Raw genomic sequence first — 7188 nt, 5'->3', positions numbered from 1 at the left:
CCCACCCTTTGTATAAATCTTATTAGAAACTGGGTGGTTCAAGCCCTGAATTCTAGTTGGTTGACAGCCATGGTATATCAGACCGTATACCACAGGTACGACAAAACATTTATTTTTACTGCTCTAATTTACGTTGGTAACCAGTTTATAATAGCAATAAGGGGTTTGTGGTATATTGACAATATACCACAGCTCAGGGCTGTGTCCAGGCACTCCGCATTGCACTTAAGAACAGCCCATAGCCATGGTATATTGGCCATATAACACACCTCCTCGGGCCTTATTGCTTAATTATTGTAATCCTTTTTTGAATATTCAATGAGGGTTGTTGAACCGTTTGTATTCAATGGAGAGAGATGCTATGCTAATAGCCTCATATCCTGAATATGCAGAGCCATCTCGAGACAACTCCAATATAAAGTGGGGGTTTTTCTCAAAGTTTCCGGGCTGTCATGTGTCCTACTTATCTGTACACTTGTAACAACTTAAGCATTACGAAAATTATATTTTATCAAAGAAACCTCACATTCATTTTTTTGATGAACAAATTCGACACTCTCATTGACCTCCATACATGTTTGTGGGTGAAACAATGCCACCTGCTGGAGGGAAAAATGTTTTCAGCCTTGTTGGGCCTCTGCTGGTACCCAAGCTAGTGGTTCAGTGGAATACTGTAGGCTGTATTAGGCTGTTACCTACCTAGAACGAGACTACAGTGTTTTTAAAAATCTCATTATTGATTTGTCTGAAACTGACCAAACTAACATAATGTGCAACACACACACACATCATATATTGAGAATCTTACATAGCTAGTTCATATTAAACAATCCAAATGATTTAATAAATTCAAGACTAGTTTGGATGTATAAAGACAATTAGGGATCATAGTATGATACTTTACAGTATCTGTACAGTAGTTCATGTTTTAATAATTTTTATAAGACTTTGTGTATTATGAAGAATCATGTAAATGTATTACAAAGGCTCTGCAGAGATATCTACTCATTCAATCCCACTCCAGTGAGATTCACTCCAACCATGAAATATAGGTTTCCATGGTTACATTAGGAGCTATGTTAAGGGGTGCCTCAGTGCCTCTTGATTCTGCAGTAGACTCCACCTTTATTTTCCATTCACCATGTTGCAAGACAGTGCCATTTTAGGAATAGGGCTGTGCTGCAGTTCTAGTGTTTGAAATCACACAAATAGGGGAACCAAGTATTTTTTTGCAACAGCACTGACCTGAGTCACCTTGCTGTGGGTTTCAAATGTTGTGATTTATTGAAAGAAAAAAGATCAGCACAGCTCGCACTTACCTGGTCATCCTGATGGGGGTGCATTGCAGATCTTGAGTTGTTCAGGAGTTGCCAGGGCTACAGATTTAATCCTTGCAAGAGTATCCCCAGTGACATATTGTTCTCGGTACAACCTGTTACCTTGACAACATGATTTGATCATTCTAGTCCACCACTACCTTCTCCCACAAAGGGGATCAAATATTTTGACAAAGCCGGATAAGACTGCGGTTTGCCGGGAATGTCTTGAAATATATGGTAACGCCACACTTGCTTCCAGGGTTTTTTCTGGGTCAAAATGGGGCTTAGGTGGTGGGCATGGCGGGGGCTTGCCCAGTGGTGTGTCGCTAACCGCAAATTGTAGAGGCAACCTTGTTGGCCACAGTGACAAAATGTAGCTGTTTTAAAGCTAATTTCTTGCAATTCTTAAAATTTTGCCATGGCTTATGCTATCTGAGACTCAAATATTATAACAAAATCAATGGAGGCCCATGGCATGACAAAAATACTCCCGAATGCATAATTATTGGAATATTTTTAGGTATTTTTTGGCTCTCTTTTCTACGTACTTAATATCTTTATAACTTTTTTTCCAACCCGAAAATGTTCTTAAAATATATGTATGTATGTATATATACACACTGAGTGTACAACACATTAGGAACACCTTCCTAATATTGAGTTGCACCACCTTTTGCCCTCAGAACAGCCTCAATTCATCAGGGTTGACTCCAATGCTTCCTGCAGTTGTGTCAAGTTGGCTGGATGTCCTTTGGGTGGTGGACCATTCTTGAGACACACGGGAAACTGTTGAGGGTGAAAAACTCAGCAGCGTTGCCGTTCTTGACACACTCAAAATGGTGTGCCTAGCACCCCATTCAAAGGCGCTTACATATTTTGTCTTGCCCAATTACCCTATGAATGGCACACATACACAATCCATGGCTCAATTATCTCAAGGCTTAAAAATCTTCTTTAACCTGTCTCCTTCCCTTCATCTACACTGACTGAAGTGGATTTAACAAGTGACATCAATACGGGGTCACAGCTGGCCATGACAGGGTCTTGATCTGGTGATCCTCCATACACACCTTGATTGACCTGGTTGTGTGGCATGGATCATTGTCCTACTGGACAAACCAATCCTCAGAGTTGGAGAACATTGTCAGACCAGAAGGAAGCAAGTTTTCTTCCAGGACAACCTTGTTTGTGGCTAGATTCATGAGTCCTTCACAAAGACAAATCTGCCCGATTCCAGCCTTACTGAAGCACCCCCAGATCATCACCGATCCTCCACCAAATTTCACAGTGGGTGCGAGACACTGTGGCTTGTTGGCCTCTCCAGGCCTCGCACTCACTGTGAAATTTGGTGGAGGATCGGCCAACGATTGCTTGGCCCAATCTCCAGACCTGAACCCCATTGAAAACCTATGGAATGTGATCAAGAGGCAGATGGATGGTCACAAGCTATCAAACAAAGCCGAGCTACTTGAATTTTTACGCCAGGAGTTGCATAAAGTCACCAAACATCAATGTGAAAGACTGGTGGAGAGCATGCCAAGACTCATGAAAGCTGTGATTGAAAATCAGGGTTAGTCCACCAAATATTGATTTCTGAACTCTTCCTAAGCCATGCTGGTTAAGTGTGCCTTGAATTCTAAATAAATCACTGACAGTGTCACCAGCAAAGCACCCCCACACTGTTAGTCTGTGAAGCATTTATTTGGGCTGCAATCTGAGGTGCAGTTAACTCTAATGAACTTTTCCTCTGCAGCAGAGGTAACTCTGGATGTTCCTTTCCTGTGGCGGTCTTCATGAGAGCCAGTTTCATCACAGCGCTTGATGGTTTTTGCGACTGCACTTGAAGAAACTTTCAAAGTTCTTGAAATTTTACAGATTGACTGACCTTCATGTCTTAAAGTAATGATGGACAGTCATTTCCCTTTGCTTATTTGAGCTGTTCTTGCCATAATATGGACTTGATCTTTTACCAAATAGGGCTATCTTCTGTATACCACCCCTACTTTGTCACAACACAACTGATTGGTTCAAATGCATTTAGAAGGAAATTTACTTTTAACAAGGCACACCTGTTCATTGAAATGCATTCCAGATGACTACCTCATGAAGCCGGTTAAAGAATGCCAAGAGTGTGCAAAGCTGTCATCAAGGCAAAGGTTGGCTACTTTGAAGAATCTCAAATATAACATAATCTGATTTGTTTAACACGTTTTTGGTTATTACATGATTCTATATGTGTTATTTCATAGTTTTGATGTCTTCACGATTATTCTACAATGTAGAAAATAGTAAAAATAAAGAAAAACCCTCGAATGAGTAGGAGTGTCCGAAGTTTTGACTGGTACTGTATATATATATATTTTTCTTTTTCTTACTGTTTGGACTTAGGCGGCCCGAAAAAAAACACTTAAACGGCCTGCCCAAGACTTTTCTACGAAGAAAAAAAACCTGTCTTCCTTTACCATTGTGCGGTGTAGGGTGGGGAGTTGGTGAGACCTTCTCCTTGATATTATGCACAAAGCACAGATGAGAATAGATTACATTTATTGTTTAATATATACGCTCAGCCAGATATTGCTGTATTGGTTTTGCCGGCTATTTGCCAGTCTTCACACATGGTGAACCCATCTGTTGGTGCGTCTGTTTCAGTGTTTTCTGTTATCACTACCATCCCATGTTACTGAATGACTTTCCAATAACACCCTAAACAAATGCTTAATTTACTCAGGGAAACCCATATCTGTTTTTCATGTAACTTCAGAGATTGTAACTTTTCTGTGTCTCATCCAAAGTCGCCGGAACAGCCAATATCTTTCATTCATGAGGTTGCTCAGCCACCTGTCTGTATACACTCATTGGGTCTCTAAATGAGAACATTCAAAGGGTAGGAGAAACCAAGCAGCCTCACATGGTAGGCCTACTGTGGGTGTATTGCAGTGTTGAGAGCCCTTACACTGTTTTAACCTCTCACATTCCACAGAAATATGAAACATATATTCTTATAACTTCCTTAGATTCATATATTTCGCAGTGGCGGAGACATGGTTGAGCAGCATCCCATATCCTCACCTCAGACTCTAGGTTCTATCAAATCTGGCCTCAAAACGCACCTACAGTGCCTTGCAAAAGTATACTTTTTGAGATCAACTGACACTAACCAAAGAGTTTATCAAATTGAACAACTCCTGTTCTTCACCTTTCATTGTGTTACAAAGTGGGATTAAAATGGATTTAGTTGTCATTTTCTGTCAACAATCTACACAAAATACTCTGTAATGTCAGCGGAAGGACAATTCTTAAAAATATATATTTAAATAACTCAAATATAATATCATTGCCTAAATATTCAGCGCCTTTGTTTACGCAAGTCTAAATAAGTTCAGGATAAAAATGTGGCTTAACAAATCACATAAGTTATATGGACTCACTCTGTGTGAAATAATAGGGGTTGACATGATTTTTTAACCACTAACCCCTTTGCTGTCCCCCATACATACAAGATCTGTTAGGTCCCTGAGTCAAGTATTGAATTTCAAGCACAGATTCAACTTTCGATACCACGACGGTCCTCCGATACCATGACGGCCCTCAAGGAACTACACTGGACTTTGTGGAAGCTGGAAACTACATATCCTGAGGCCGCATTTATTGGAGCTGGGGACTTTAACGAAGCAAATTTGATGAAAAAAAACTACAAGCATTTCACTACACCCACAATAACATCTGCTAAATATGTGTATACGACCAATAAAAAGTTATTTTATTTTACAAAGACCAGGGATCTGTTAAAAAGCCTCATAAAGAAGGGTAGTGATTGGTAGATTGGTAACAGTAACACATCAGACATTGAATATCTCTTGAAGCATGGTCAAGTTAATAATTATGCCATAGATTACATATATGAAACCACCCAGATACATCAAAGATACAGTTGTCCTTCTGAACTGAGCTGCAGGAAAGAAATTAAACTTCCATGAGGTCATTGGTGATTTTAAAACAAGCAGTGACAGAGTTCAATGTCTGTGATGGTTGAAAACTGAGGATGGATCAACAGCCTTGTAGTGACTCCACAATAATGACCTAAATGACAGTGAAAAGAATACAATATACATAATAAAAATATTACAAAACTTGTATCTTGTATGCAACAAGGCACTAAAGTAATACTGCAAAGGGATACACTTTTTGGCCTAAATGCAAAGACTTCTGTTTGTGACAAATCCAAAACGTCACTGAGTAAACACGGATATGATGCAGCCACCACCATAATTGAAAATAAGGAGGCAGTTTGACATCGACAAATACTAGGAACTTTTTCAGGATAAAAACATATGGCAAAAATCCTAGAGGAAAACCTGCTTCAGTCTGCTTTACACCAGAAACTGGGAGAGGAATTCACCTTTGACCGGGACAACAACCTACAACACAAGGCCAAATCTACACTGGAGTTGCTTACCAATAAGACTGTGAAAGTTCCTGAGTGGCCAATTTAGAGTTTTGACTTGAAAATCTATGGCAAGACTTGAAAATGTTGAGCCATGATCCCCAATCACCTCTGGCAGCGATTACAGTGGTGTCTTTCTGGGTAAGTCTCTAAAAGCTTTCCACACCTGGATTGTGCAACATTTGCCCATTATTGTTTTAAAAATTCTTCAAACTGTGTCAAATTGGTTGTTGATCATTGCCAGTCAACCATTTTCAGGTCATGTCATAGATTTAAGTCAAAACTGTAACTCAGCATTTATTGTCTTCTTGGTAAGCAACTCCAGTGTAGATTTGGCCTTGTGTATTAGATTATTGTCCTGCTGAATTGTGAATTCATCTTCCAGTGTCTGTTGGGACTGAACCAGGTTTTCCTGTAGGATTTTGTCTGTGCTTAGCTCCATTCCGTTTCTTTTTTTATCCTGAAAAACTACCCAGTCCTTAATGATTACAAGCATACCCAAAATATGGAGAGTGGTACTCACTAATGTGTTGTATTGGATTTGCCCCCAAAATAACACTTTGTATTCAGAACAAAAAGTGAATTGCTTTGGCTCATTTCTTAGCAGTATTACTTTAGTGCTTTGTTGCAAACAGGATACATGTTTTGGAATATTTTTTATTCTGTCCAGGCTTCCTTCTTTTCACTCTGTCAATTAGGTTACTATTGTGGAGTAACTACAATGTTGTTGATCCATCCTCAGTTTTCTCCTATCACAGCCATTAAACTCCGTAGCTGTTTTAAAGTCACCATTGGCCTCATGTTGAAATCCCTGAGCAGTTTCTTTCCTCTCTGGCAACTGAGTTAGGAAGGACGCCTGTATCTTTGTCGTGACTGGGTGTATTGATACACCATAAAAATAATAACTTCACAATGCTCAAAGGGATATTCCATGTGTGCTTTTTTTTTACCCATTTACCAATAGGTGCCCTTCTTTGCAAGGCATTGAAAAACCTCCCTTGTCTTTATGGTTGAATCTGTTTTTGAAATTCACTGCTCGACTGTGGGACCTTACAGGTAATTGTGTGGGTACAGAGATGAGGAAGTCATTCAAAAATAATGTTCAACACTATTATTGCACAGAGTGAGTCCATGCAATTTATGTGACTTGTTAAGCAAATGTTTACTCCTGAACTTATTTAGGCTTGCCATAACAAAGGGAATTAATACTTATTGACTCAAAACATTTGTTTTTCCTTTTTAATTAATTATGTAACATTTCTAAAAACATCATTCCACTTTGACATTATGAGGTATTGTGTGTAGGCCAGTGACACAATCTAAATAAAAATTCACACTATAACACAACAAAATGTGGAAAAAGTAAAGGGGTGTGAATACTTTCTAAAGGCACTGTAGATCAAGGTAACTTCAACAGGTTCTGGC

Source organism: Salmo salar, chromosome 13 (assembly GCF_965601325.2).
Source record: "Salmo salar chromosome 13, fSalSal1, whole genome shotgun sequence".
NCBI classification, from domain to species: Eukaryota; Metazoa; Chordata; class Actinopteri; order Salmoniformes; family Salmonidae; genus Salmo; species Salmo salar.
The sequence above is the reverse complement of the archived record's forward strand: the minus strand, read 5'-3'. Positions refer to the sequence as shown.